The sequence below is a fragment of the Saccopteryx leptura genome, chromosome 2, assembly GCF_036850995.1.
Source record: "Saccopteryx leptura isolate mSacLep1 chromosome 2, mSacLep1_pri_phased_curated, whole genome shotgun sequence".
NCBI lineage: Eukaryota > Metazoa > Chordata > Mammalia > Chiroptera > Emballonuridae > Saccopteryx > Saccopteryx leptura.
In genome coordinates this window covers 222,997,737-223,012,829 of record NC_089504.1, presented here as the reverse complement: position 1 = coordinate 223,012,829, position 15,093 = coordinate 222,997,737, and positions in this window count along the sequence as shown.

Genomic DNA, 15,093 nt, shown 5'->3' with positions numbered 1-15,093 from the left:
TTTTACACAGGGGGCCAGTTCACTGTCCCTCAGACCGTTGGAGGGCCGGACTATAAAAAAACTATGAACAAATCACTATGCATACTGCACAAATCTTATTTTAAAGTAGAAAAACAAAATGGGAACAAATACAATATTTAAAATAAAGAACAAGTAAATTTAAATCAACTAACTGACCAGTATTTCAATGGGAACTATGCTCCTCTCACTGACCACCAATGAAAGAGGTGCCCCTTCCAGAAGTGCGGCAGGGGCCGGATAAATGGCCTCAGGGGGCCGCATGCGGCCCGGGGGCCGTAGTTTGGGGAACTCTGAGCTAGAGGGACTGCTGTCAGCCCACAGAGCCCACACGTCCACCACAGGGGCCTGGAGCCCAGAGGCTGCAGGCCAGGGGCCTGGAGGAAGACACTAGATGAAGTGCTGTGAGGTCCAGGGTCTGAGCTGGACAGGGACTGAGGGGAGTGGCTCTGAGAGGGTGACTCCAGGGCCAGCCACCACTGCTTGAGGACAACCCTCCAACCCATTTTTTGGGGGGGGGGGGCATTGTATGCAGTGTACGAACTCCACCTAAATAGGGTGATCTCATTCCTGGAGGGTGGCCTTACGTGGTGGGGGAGCATGTTTAGATCTGAATCTTAGAAGCAAGTCTCCTGTACCTGTGCTCTTGGGACAAGCAGTTGGGATGGGTGGTGGAAGGAGTGGAGTGGGAGTGTTTCCCCAGGTTCCCAAGAACCCACAGCATTCAGGTTACAGGCAAACTATGGCACCCCTTCAAGACGGGGGTCCTGCATTCGACCCCAAACTCTGGAGCCCCTTCTCCCGTGTCTTTCCCCCATCACTCCTCCACCCCAAGGTCTTGTCCCTCCACTTTTAAACTTAAAAAAAAAAATCCAAAGAGATATCATTACCTAGCTCAGTGCCCAGAGGATTTTAGAGGAAGGAAAAACCAAACAAAGCCGTTTTATCTCTCCACCACCTCTTAGTTGTGGAAATCAACATGAATTTGGTTCACAAAGGCGGAATAAACTAACCTTTGATGCTGCACCAATGATTGTTTTTCCTGCTGAAAGAGAGGACTTGAGGACCATCTTTTGCCCTAAAATCCATAAACTGGGTGTCTCAATACTGCTGTGCTGTGTGGGTGGGGTTTGGTTTAATTCTTTGGTTATTTGTAATAAAGTAGAGAAATATATGTCTATAGAAACCCAAAAGAAAAAAAGAAAGAAGGAAACACATTCCTGGTGCCTAATAGTTAAACCACTGTCTCCTGAGTATGTTAAGGACCCTCAGACCAGACTTCTAATTTCAATTCTTAATAAAGGACTAAAGAGATAGCTCTGGTAAAGTTGTTTACCCTCCCTGAGGCTCCATGTTAACCGCTTCAGACCGGGAGGAACAAGACCCACCCATGTGAAGTGTGAGGGAGGAGCTGTGCATGTTGAGAGGCAGTGACAGAGGCTGGAGCCACACTCAGGTGTGACCTCTTTCCCTGACGGATGAAACAGGCAGCATGAAACCTGAAAGGCCCAAGTCCTTGTGCACTTTTTAAGGAATTTGCCTGCTTAGTGACATCACAGGCCAAGGTATAAAAAAGGAAAAGAAGTCCCAAACTCCAAAAGTAAGGTTCAACTCCTATGAAGAAAACCCCCTGGGCTGTTGGGAGGATGTCAGCGTTAATGCCTGCCAGTTCCCTTGGCTTACTCGTTCCCTCACCTATCCTAACCTGCATGCCTAACCCGTGCCAACTTTCTGAAGACACTCACAGAGCAACACACAGGCAGGTGAGGGCAGACCCATGCCAGGTCACCTCAGGGACGACAGGGGAGGAGTGCCCACTTTCAGCACTGCAGTCACCAAGTTCCCACAATGGACAGGAGAAGAACAGTCACATGATTCCCAACTGGCCTCTGGAGAGGATTCATCAAGCATCAACTATGAGATAGCATGGTTCTGCACCTTGCACGCCTTACCTGAGCCCTTTTACTCCCTGCAGCAACCCCATGAGGCACTTCAAATGCACACTCTCTGAGTCTTTAACGGGAATGACTACAGAAACGCACAAGCTGAGTTAGCAGTAGAAGTCACCGTTTAAGCCTGACCTACTCTTTCTGACAGGAACAATACCTATTATTTATTAAGCACTGACTGGGAGCCAGCCACTCTGCCAAGTGCTCCCCATGTATTATTTTGTATTATTTCCTTAACAACTCCTACACATTAGGATGATTATTATTCCCACTTTATAGATGAGAAACCTGAGTCTTGGGAAAGTAGTCACTTGCTTAAGGGCACAGAGCTTTTGTGATCTAAGCCAGAATTCTTTTTATTTTTCTTTCTGTTCTACTTTTTCCTCAGTATAAAAGGTCCACACTGTGAGTATTGGTGGGTCAAAGCATTATTGGAATAACCCATAATTATTAATTTATCTAGACGTTGGAAATGTTCCATGTAGCTACTTCTTAGCCTACAGATCCTGGTTTTGTCCAGGCAGCAATGTGTCACTCTGAATGGCTTAGATGGTCTAACTAAATGGTGGCATTCCCAATTGATTTAGCCAGTGATTGGTTTAGTGGTTGCCATTTGATCTTGTTCTGACCAAAGAGATATAAGAAATCTACTCTGGACTTCCGGAAAACATTTTCTCCCCTGACAGATACACCAGAGAAAGCCATTTTGTGCCAGCTCCTCCTGCTGGCTGCTGGCTGGCTGCTCCACCGTGGGTTGCGGGAGGACCCAGAGGTTGCTGTGGTGGCTGCCATTTTGTGAGCATGAGTGGCAGGCAGGGACACTGCAGACCCTCCAAGGCTGTCAGATGAAAAAGAACAACGTTTAGGAGCATGAAGTCATTGCTAAGCCTCAAACCTCCAGGACCACCTACTTCTCCATGGGACCTCCTACTTCTGAGTTTTGGGAATGTAAGTACCGTATTTCCCCATGTATAAGATGCTCCCATGTATAAGATACACCTTAATTTGGGGGCACAAAATTTGAAAAAAAAAAGTATTACATAAAGTTATTAAACCCAAGTTTTATTCATAATAAAATTCATATAACTCCTCACTCATCACTGTCAAAACTCACACTCATTAGCTTGTCCTAATCTGTGTCTGATGATGAATCACTGTCTTCAACAATGAGCACAAAAACAAGTGCGAAAAAGCAGGAATGCAAGTTAAAATCTACAACCACTGTACAAGACACACCCAGTTTTTAGACCCCAAATTTTTTGAAAAAGGATGTGTCTTATACATGGGGAAATATGGTAAGTGTTCTTGTTAATGTTTCCTGTTACTCCAATGCATCCCAACTGATGATACAGTTGTGAAATCAAAGCACATTTTTTTTCATTTTATTTATTCATTTTTATTAGAGAGAGAGGAGAGAGAGAGAGAGAGAACAGGGGGAGGAGCAGGAAGCATCAACTCCCATATGTGCCTTGACCAGGCAAGCCCAGGGTTTCGAACTGGCGACTTCAGCGTTCCAGGTCGACACTTTATCCACTGTGCCACCACAGGTCAGGCAAAGCACAGTTTTCATTTACTCATTTGGAAAACGAAATTCAAGCCAATTTAGTGACCAAATGAGTTCCCTTCCCTGAACAGGGTCCTAGTTCTCAAAATCTCCTAAAGGAACATCAGTGGCTTGGAATTACAATCATGGCTCTTTTTTTGCTTCTGTAGGGGAGGAAAAACTTTCTCTCCACCCTCTTATGTTTTCTGATGGGAGCATACAAATTAAACTAACAACAGGAGGATTAAAAAGAGAAAAGCTTACAGATTTCATATGATGTTAATAGCACTTAAGTGACACAAAGGGTTTTAAGGATAAGAAGTAAAAAGCGAAAGAGGCAGTTAAACTCAGGAACTTATTTACCATTTTAACAAAAGGTGGTAAGTCTATGGAGAAGTGACAAGGCAAAGGAAAGAGATTGGGGCTTCCAGGGGTGATAACCTGTGGGAAAGCAACCAGAAAACATACAAGGGAGACCAATGACAAATGAGGGTTATTTTAGTAAGATTTGTTTGTACAGACTCGGTTTGCTGTTGATGCCCCCATCCCCTGCTATAAGAATGCTAATTTCTTCCTGATACCAGGAGGGTCCCTTTAGCATAAGAAACATGTCCTACCTTTAGGCAGAAAGGGTCTACATGGAGAACCTTTCCAGCATCTGCTGCTTCTCAGTTGCCTTCAGCTCAGAATAATCAATATACCAAAGCAGCATATTTTGGGGTGACATGTTCTGATCCCCTTTACTTCCAAATAAATAATATAGCTATCATTTTACTTTTATACTTAAAATATACATCTTATATTTTATCTCTAAATTATAAAAATAAAATAATTAACTTTATAATATTGTCATACTATTACTACAAAGGCTACTAGGTTTTAATCACTAGGCTTACTGCACTTTATATGTAAACTTTTAATATTAAAGTATAATCAAGATCATAACTTAACCACTACAGCAATGCATTAAGCAAAAGTAAAGGTGGTCCCAGCATTAAAATGTATTAACACTTCTTCTAATAATTACAAAATAGCATTACATTTGGGATTCCTCTATGCTGTGTGTATATAAAGAGTCATTCCAGCTGCGGACATTTCAGATGTTTCATCTGTTTGCTATCATGAAAAAAAAATGCTGTAATGAACATCTTTCAACAGAATGTTTTATACATCTAGCCGTGCACAGATGCAGAATGCATTCCTAAATCCCTGGAGGAATGCTCACTGTTGCCCTTCAAAGAGGATGATCCGGGGTCCCTGTCAAGCATCCGCACTGGGCAATTTTAGGTCAGTTACATTTTCCCTAATAATGAAAATTTTTAATTATTTATTTATTTATTCATTTTAGGGGGGAGAGAGAGAGAAGGGGGAGGAGCAGGAAGCATCACTCCCATATGTGCTTTGACCAGGCAAGCCAGGGTTTTGAACCGGCAACCTCAGTGTTTCCAGGTTGATGCTTTATCCACTGCGCCACCACAGGTCAGGTTAATAATGAAATTTTGAGGCAGCAAAATTGATGTTTATGAATTTCAATCTGACCAGATACTAAGAATTTCTAAACTGACTTTTTAAAAATAAAAAGTGTGAGAACATTATTTTTTTAAAAAAAAAAAAAAAAAAAGGAATTTCATAGGAAGAAAGAAAAAACTTGCTCCTCCGCAAACTTTAATTGAAAGTTAATGTCTGTTTTACTTGACAAATATGCCTTCCAGTGACAACAGGAAGAAACTGACAGTGCCACGAACCTGTTGTTTTTGCACTCTGTCAAACTTTAAAAACATGACCAAGATGTTTATATTTTTGAGACTTTTCACTTTGGAAAAAATTTCAAACTGAATATGAGTTACAAGAATAGTAGAATAAATACCGTTGTAAGTTTTATCCAAATCCTCTCTCCCTCCCCCTCTCCCTCTCACCCTCTTCTTCCTCTCAGGGCAATGGCCATGCTGGGGAAACAGCAATCTAGGAGCAAGGGGCCGTGGGTTCTTAGTCTTGCTCTGCCTGAAAGAAGCCCCAGGACCGCGGATGAATATCTTCACTTCTATGGCTCAGGTCAAGAGGCTGCCCTGAAATCTCCAGTACATTTGCTGCCACTGGCTGTAATCTGTGGTGATTGTACAAACACTAGGAGGGCACAAACGATGGAGTAGGTGACTTGGAACCCGTCGGGAACATATGAAGAAAGAAAACTGGATGGCTCAACTGGTGGATGTTGAGAATAATGCGGGACAATCTTTTTTAGACTCTTACTTTCCTGAATGTCGGGAACATGAGGAAAACAACTCTCTCCTTTCAAATCCTAACTCAGGAAGAACAAAGCCCAACTGTCGGCTAGTGGTGACTAAATATCAACACCAAGTGCTATAAACCTCATTAATTTTCCCTAATTGGTTGTAAAGTTTTGGAATAGTCTGAAGTACAGAAGCATTCTTACAAAATTCATCCTAATTTCAAGTTCATATGGCAACAAGGATGACAGGGCCCCAAGGAAGGAAAAGAACAGAAATTAAATTAGAAATGAATCACAGGATTTTTAAGAGTTTTAATAAATAAAAAGAGGAAAACAACCATTAGGAATTAGTACATTCATTGTTTCACAGAAGCATTTAAATATAAAGTAGTTTTACAAGTATTTAGAAACATTTGTTGGCCTTCTGCCTTATGAAAACCATATAGTCCCCTTGTTTATACTTTTAATTTGCTTAGCAAACCTGTCCTCCACTTTGAGCCCTAGTATATCGATGGACTTCAATAGCATTTTAAATTTATCCCAGATTCTGAATTAGTGGGTTTCTCATGGCCCAGGGTCACACAGTTCTTTTCTTAAAATCCTCAACACTTTCATGTTCCCAGGAAATGCACCTGTCAACACGGCATGTGCATTCTCTCATTTTCTTAAAAGCAGGAACTGGGTTTCATTTGTCACCCTTGATTCCAAAGCGGCTGGAGAGCTTGAAGGAGAAGGGGGCCACCGACAGGGGCACAAATAAATCTAATCGTGGTGAAAAGGTGATGAAAGACCTGGGCTTACATTTCCTCAATTTGTTCTTAAAATAATCCTTGACACACTCTTTGATTGAGGACCAACTCTTGATTTTTCAAGGCTGAGGGTCAAAGAGATCAAGAACAAAAGACACAGTTAGTTATTTTGAAACACAAATTTGAGCAATTAGTTCCCACCTTTTCCTCTGGAATTCCAGAGATGTTAACGAGTAGCTCAATTGACTTCTTTGGATGCTGTCTATTTATTTATTTATTTATTTATTTATTTACTCCTTTTCCCTTATCAACCCCCTAATGTGTACACTGTAAAAGGAATGACGTGAGGAATGTCTAACTGAAAATAGCACCACCAGCCACTTAAGGACTATGGGTATTTCTAGTACATCTAACAATTCAACTATGGATTGAAAGAGAGAATTAAAAAATATGGGTCATATAGAGAGGAGGTAGGACTAAAACTGGAGACTGAGACAGATGTTCTTAATATCACACCAGAGTCCTCAGGCACTCATGGTCTATACCGTGGTCCATACATGATACTCAGTACCTGCTACAAGCACTTACAACTCTCAAAGTCCTTCCTGGGGCTTCTACTCTGGAAGAGTAAAGGAGGCTGGAAACACTGGAGAGTGAAAGCCCCTGAATCAGCTCTTAGCCCATAATGAATGGAAACTGAAGGATAAATAGTCAGCTTTCTCCTCTGGAGGGTAAAACAGCTCTGAAAGTATCTTCCACTTCTTGTCTCCCAGACAAATCTTGTAAATGAGACACCAGCTATTGTTTGTTCTAGAGTACCCTTTAAAGGACGTTTGAATAGCAAATTGCCTTGAAAGAGAGATAAACTGCCTCCTTCAGAGTAAAGGACAAAAATGCCTTACTGCTTACTGTCTATTATAGAAGATTTGGGTTCCCTAAGTACAGGGTTCCACCCTGCTGACTGAGTAGACAAAATTAGGCCCATCTGCACCATACCTGTGGGACCAGCAGACAAGGAGAATCAACACAGTTATGCTCATGCTGCTGGTTGTGCCATCAGCAACAAAGTCCTTTGACTCTGAGGTAGGGATCTCACATCTTCTGTCAGCATCCATGAAGCTGTTGTCAGACCAGCCTGTTCGCTTGAAAACATGGTGGAAATCTCAGACACCATTATTATCACATCACAGAAAATAATGACTGACCACAGGACTGAATTTGAAGTTGGTCCAAATTAGAAATATTATTTTCACCCTGGCCAGATAGCTCAGTTGGTTAGATCATTATCCCGAAGCACCGGAGTTGCTGGTTCAATCACTGGTTAAGGCACCTACAGGAACAGATTGATGTTCCTATCTCTATCTCTCTCTCCCCTTCCTCTCTCTCTCTAAAACCAATAAAAATAAACATTAAGAAAAGTGTTTTTAAAAAGAGAAATATTATTTTCTAATAATATGTATTTTAGAACATTGTTATATAGGGGTGGGCAAAAGTAGGTAAACAGTTGTAATACAAATAAATAACACAATAATTAATAAATAATAATACAAAAATGAACTGCGTTTCATGTACTCACAACTGTAAAACTACTTTTGCCCACTCCCGTGTTGCTCAGATACCATCTTAATTAAAACGGAATGTTTTGAGAAGTAGATATCTAGTGCTTTTTTCCGGCCAAAAAAAACTTGAAGTTGAACCACGGCATATATACCAGGAGCTATACATTTAATACACTCCTTCTCTCAGCTAGTGAAGTCATTCACAGCTCCTTCAAGTACAGCTCCTTCCCCTGAAGGGAAATGCGGCCTGAAGAACTGAGCAGGTGTAACAATCAAACAGTAAAACTCTATTACTTTTGCTTCTTAACTTATGGCACTCTGGGCCTATATGTATATTTTGTTTGCTTGTTCACTTAATTGTTACAGGCTAAAAAAGTCAATCTCATTAAGTATGTGCATTAAAATGACAACAGAGGAAAAAATATAATTAATAAGGGAAAGAAGGGAAGTTATTGAGAATTTTGCAGGTGTGAGAGAAAGGCGAACATGTGGCTAACTCTGGAATTAGCAATAAATGTGAAGTCCGAAGGGTTTTCATATCTATCCCTTGGTGAGCAAAAGGGTGTGAGTACCCCACACGCAGAACAGAAAGAGGAAGTGCTCAGAAGAAGTTCACTAGCTCACTCCAGCTCTGCGGAAAACAGCTTTATTTTGCAGATCACTGAAAATGAACTAGGCCTTGTCTTGGCTTAAAAACCCTGGTTTTGCTTTCACTAAATAGATAACAGACATACATAACGCAACATTACATTGTTATGTATTATGCAATGATATACATTGCAATTGTGTGTTAGAATTATATATATGACATGCATAGATTAATAACATATGCAGTTAACCCCAGTAACTCCAGTAATTTCTGAAAAAACTCTTTCTAGATTACCTGTAAAAATAAAGGTTTACTTTACTATTGCTAATTGTCTGTAGTGTATGCAAACTTCTGCAGTCACATATCAGTTATAAAACATATAGTTAACATAACATCAAAAAGATTAGATTACAAAACTTCACTATGGGTATGATAATCTTTGCTTCAAATCCGAGAAGAAAAGACCAAAGCTGGGGAAATAATTTCACCCTTGCTTAATATGCTTTTGAGATTAATCTAAGAATGACACCAAAAGGCCAAGATAAGAAATGCAGGCAGTGAATACAAGCAAACTGTTTTTTAAAGAGCATTTTAATATTAGAAATAAACACGCATAAGTGATAAAATGGTCAGTATCAACAATGTCCTAAAATACATCAGTTTCTTTGCCATTGTTTTAAGAAATTTTAGTTTCAAACTGAAATAAAATGAGCTTTCTTCCTTGAAAATAGACCAGTCATTGCCCAACCTGATTTTGACACTGATTTTTTAAGTTATTTGCACAAGAACAAATGTCTTCCAATATACAGCTGCTGGCTGAGCATCTGTGGTTCCCCAGGCTTGGTGCTCAGTGTGTGGATTCAAAGAAGGATTAACAGGGCTGGAACCCTGATAAGCTCACATTGATACAAATTATTTTTTCAAGATAAAAAAATAAATACATGTGACTTTTTTTTCCCCTAAAGGCTCTGCAAATTGGAATTTGTTTCAATTTGAGAAATGAAGGGAGAAATTAAGACATGTTTTATTTTGCATGTTATCTGCTTATTCTAATGATGGGAGGAGCCTCTATTCTCCTCAGTGGGTGGAAAGAATATGGATGTTAAAAGCTCTTACCTACACATACTTCTTTTAGAATCTCTCTCTCCCTAGTTTAGTTGTGTTGTTTCTTGGAATTCCCTCAGCCACTCTGTGGGCAATGAAATGGCTCTGAGTCTACTGTTTCACTGAGCCTTAAGCAAATGGAGGCCAAGGCCAAGAGTACCTCCAGATGAGTAAAAGGAGAAAGTGTGGACTCCTTGTAGCCCAGTCCAGGTCCTGAGGACAGAAGACCAACTAAGGATTGAAGACCAAGCCTCAGCTAACAATAAAGTGGGTTCCTTTGCCTGAGGGGTCCTTAATGCTAAGGATAGACTGTGATGAGCTAGGTGATGTTGCAGACATGCCCCACACTTCAGTTTATGAGGCTGATATAATGAGGCACTCAAAGTAGATAAACATTAAAAGACAAAGTGCTCTATAGTCCAATCCATCTTATGATCATCAAGGCAAAAATTCTATGCAAAATATTCATAACCTACATCTAACAGACTCTTAAATAAATCCATTATGGCCATGTATGACTTATCCCAGGAATATAAAATTAGGTTACTATTAGAAAATCTACAAGTATATTTCACATTACAGGAGAAAAACTATATGACCATCACAATACACAGAAAAACACAAAGGTAAAATTCAGTACCTTTCAGGATAACAAAACAGATACAATAAACAAGTTAAGGCTGGAAGTATCAATAATCTGTCCCATGGAAGCTCCCCAAATACTATGTAATGGTGACGAACTTGTGGCATTCACTTAAAAGAAATAAGAACAAGTCAGAAACAATAAGGAATGCCTATTCTCACTGTTTTTATTTAACATTGTACCAGAGACCCTAGCCAGCACAATAAGGCAGGAAAAAAAAATTGATATAAGCATTGAGAAAGAAGAAATAAAATTGTCATTATTTGTAGACTATAGAATTATTTACATAGAAAATTCAAAAGAATCTACAACTTATTAGAGAATAAAAAGAGAGGTAAAGAAATAGATCACCCTTTTCATTACTCAAAGGTAACCACCATTGAAAAAACCACCACAGAAGCACATGAGATAAAAGAGAAAGCAACAGAGGAAGGATGTATGGAATACAACCAAATAAAAACAAAAGATAGAAAAACGAAAGAGAAGGATCAAACAAGACACAAAACTAACAGAAAGCAAGATATAAAATGGCAATAGGGAACTCACAAGTGTCAATAATTACACTAAATGTAAATGGATTAAACTCACCAATAAAAAGGCACAGAGTAGCAGAATGGAATAAAAGAGAAAATCCAACTGTATGCTGCCTACAGAAAACTCATCTAAGTAACAAGGATAAAAACAAATTCAAAGTGAAAGGCTGGAAAACAATACTCCAAGCAAATAACATCCAAAAAAAAGCAGATGTAGCAATACTTATATCGGATAATGCTGACTACAAGACAGGAAAAGTACTCAGAGACAAAAATGGCCATTTCATAATGGCTAAGGGGACACTGAATCAAGAAGACATAACAATTCTTAATATATATGCACCAAACCAAGGAGCACCAAAATATATGACAGCTACTTATTGATCTTAAAACAAAAACTGACAAAAATACAATCATACTTGGAGAACTCAATACACCGCTGACGGCTCTAGATCGGTCATCCAAACAGAGAATCAACAAAGATATAGTGGCCTTAAACAAAACACTAGAGCACCTGGATGTGATAGACATCTATAGGACATTTCATCCCAAAGTGACTGAGTATACATTTTTCTCCAGTGTACATGGATCATTCTCAAGAATTGACCATATGTTGGGCCACAAAAACAACATCAGCAAATTCAGAAAAATTGAAGTTGTACCAAGCATATTTTCTGATCATAAAGCCTTGAAACTAGAATTCAACTGCAAAAAAGAGGGAAAAAATCCCACAAAAATGTGGAAACTAAACAACATACTTTTAAAAAATGAATGGGTCAAAGAAGAAATAAGTGCAGAGATCAAAAGATATATACAGACTAATGAAAATGACAATACGACATATCAGAATCTATGGGATGCAGCAAAAGCAGTGATAAGAGGGAAGTTCATATCACTTCAGGCATATATGAACAAACAAGAGAGAGCCCAAGTGAACCACTTAACTTCCCACCTTAAGGAACTAGAAAAAGAAGAACAAAGACAACCCAAAACCAGCCGAAGAAAGGAGATAATAAAAATCAGAGCAGAAATAAATGAATTAGAGAACAGAAAAACTATAGAAAAAATTAATAGAACAAGGAGCTGGTTCTTTGAAAAGATCAACAAAATTGACAAACCCTTGGCAAGATTTACCAAGGAAAAAAGAGAAAGAACTCATATAAACAAAATCCAAAATGAAAGAGGAGAAATCACCACGGACACCGTAGATATACAAAGAATTATTGTAGAATACTATGAAAAACTTTATGCCACTAAATTCAACAACCTAGAAGAAATGGATAAATTCCTAGAACAATACAACCTTCCTAGACTGAGTCAAGAAGAAGCAGAAAGCCTAAACAGACCTATTGGTAGAGAAGAAATAGAAAAAACCATTAAAAACTTCCCCCAAAATAAAAGTCCAGTCCCTGACGGCTATACCAGCGAATTTTATCAAACATTCAAAGAAGACTTGGTTCCTATTCTACTCAAAGTCTTCCAAAAAATTGAAGAAGAAGCAATACTTCCAAACACATTTTATGAGGCCAACATAACCCTCATACCAAAACCAGGCAAGGATGGCACAAAAAAAGAAAACTACAGACCAATATCTCTAATGAATACAGATGCTAAAATACTAAACAAAATACTAGCAAATCGAATACAACAACATATTAAAAAAATAATACATCATGATCAAGTCGGATTCATCCCAGAATCTCAAGGATGGTTCAACATACGTAAAACCGTTAACGTAATACACCATATCAACAAAACAAAGAACAAAAACCACATGATCTTATCAATAGACGCAGAAAAGGCTTTTGATAAAATACAACACAATTTTATGTTTAAGACTCTCAACAAAATGGGTATAGGAGGAAAATATCTCAACATGATAAAGGCCATATATGATAAACCATCAGCTAACATCATATTAAATGGCACTAAACTGAAGTCTTTCCCCCTTAAATCAGGAACAAGACAGGGTTGTCCACTCTCTCCACTCTTATTTAATGTGGTACTAGAGGTTCTAGCCAGAGCAATCAGACAAGACAAAGAAATAAAAGGCATCCATATCGGAAAAGAAGAAGTAAAGGTATCACTTTTTGCAGATGATATGATCCTATACATCAAAAACCCCAAAGAATCCACAAAAAGACTACTAGAAACAATAAGCCAATACAGTAAGGTCGCAGGATACAAAATTAACATACAGAAGTCAATAGCCTTTCTATATGCCAACAATGAAACAATTGAGAACGAACTCAAAAGAATAATCCCCTTCACGGTTGCAACAAAAAAAATAAAATACTTAGGAATAAACATAACAAAGAATGTAAAGGACTTATATAATGAAAACTATAAACCATTGTTAAGGGAAATCGAAAAAGATATAATGAGATGGAAGAATATACCTTGTTCTTGGCTAGGAAGAATAAATATAATCAAGATGGCTATATTACCCAAAGCAATATACAAATTTAATGCAATTCCCATCAAACTTCCAATGACATTTTTTAAAGAAATAGAGCAAAAAATCATCAGATTTATATGGAACTATAAAAAACCCCGAATAGCCAAAGCAATCCTAAAGAAAAAGAATGAAGCTGGGGGCATTACAATACCTGACTTCAAACTCTATTTTAGGGCCACGACAATCAAAACAGCATGGTATTGGCAGAAAAAAATAGACACTCAGACCAATGGAACAGAATAGAAAGTCCAGAAATAAAACCACATATATATAGTCAAATAATTTTTGATAAAGGGGCCAACAACACACAATGGAGAAAAGAAAGCCTCTTCAATAAATGGTGCTGGGAAAACTGGAAAGCCACATGCAAAAGAATGAAACTGGACTACAGTTTGTCCCCCTGTACTAAAATTAACTCAAAATGGATCAAAGATCTAAACATAAGACCTGAAACAATTAAGTACATTGAAGAAGACATAGGTACTCAACTCATGGACCTGGGTTTTAAAGAGCATTTTATGAATTTGACTCCAATGGCAAGAGAAGTGAAGGCAAAAATTAATGAATGGGACTACATCAGACTAAGAAGTTTTTGCTCAGCAAGAGAAACTGATAACAAAATAAACAGAAAGCCAACTAAATGGGAAATGATATTTTCAAACAACAGCTCAGATAAGGGCCTAATGTCCAAAATATACAAAGAACTCATAAAACTCAACAACAAACAAACAAACAATCCAATAAAAAAATGGGAAGAGGATATGAACAGACACTTCTCCCAGGAAGAAATACAAATGGCCAACAGATATATGAAAAGATGCTCATCTTCTTTAGCTATTAGAGAAATGCAAATCAAAACTGCAATGAGATACCACCTCACACCTGTTCGATTAGCTATTATTAACAAGGTAATAGCAAATGTTGGAGAGGCTGTGGAGAAAAAGGAACCCTCATACACTGTTGGTGGGAATGTAAAGTAGTACAACCATTATGGAAGAAAGTATGGTGGTTCCTCAAAAAACTGAAAATAGAACTACCTTATGACCCAGCAATCCCTCTACTGGGTATATACTCCAAAAACTCAGAAACATTGATACGTAAAGACACATGCAGCCCCATGTTTATTGCAGCATTGTTCACAGTGGCCAGGACATGGAAACAACCAAAAAGCCCGTCAATAGATGACTGGATAAAGAAGATGTGGCACATATACACTATGGAATACTACTCAGCCATAAGAAATGATGACATCGGAACATTTACAGCAAAATGGTGGGATCTTGATAACATGATTCGAAGCGAAATAAGTAAATCAGAAAAAACCAGGAACTGCATTATTCCATACGTAGGTGGGACATAAAAGTGAAACTAAGAGACATTGATAAGAGTGTGGTGGTTATGGGGAGGAGGGGGGAATGGGAGAGGGAAAGGGAGAGGGGGAGGGGCACAAAGAAAACAAGATAGAAGGTGACAGAGGACAATCTGACTTTGGGCGATGGGTATGCAACATAATTGAACGACAAGACAACCTGGAGTTGTTATCTTTGAATATATGTATCCTGATTTATTGATGTCACCCCATTAAAAAAATAATATTATTAAAAAAAGAAATAGATCAAATGAACCAATCGGAGAAATTTACAATAGAGATAAACAACAGATAGTAATATAAACCGGGAAGGAAGAACAAACTATTTTAAAAATGTTTCTAGGTTGAC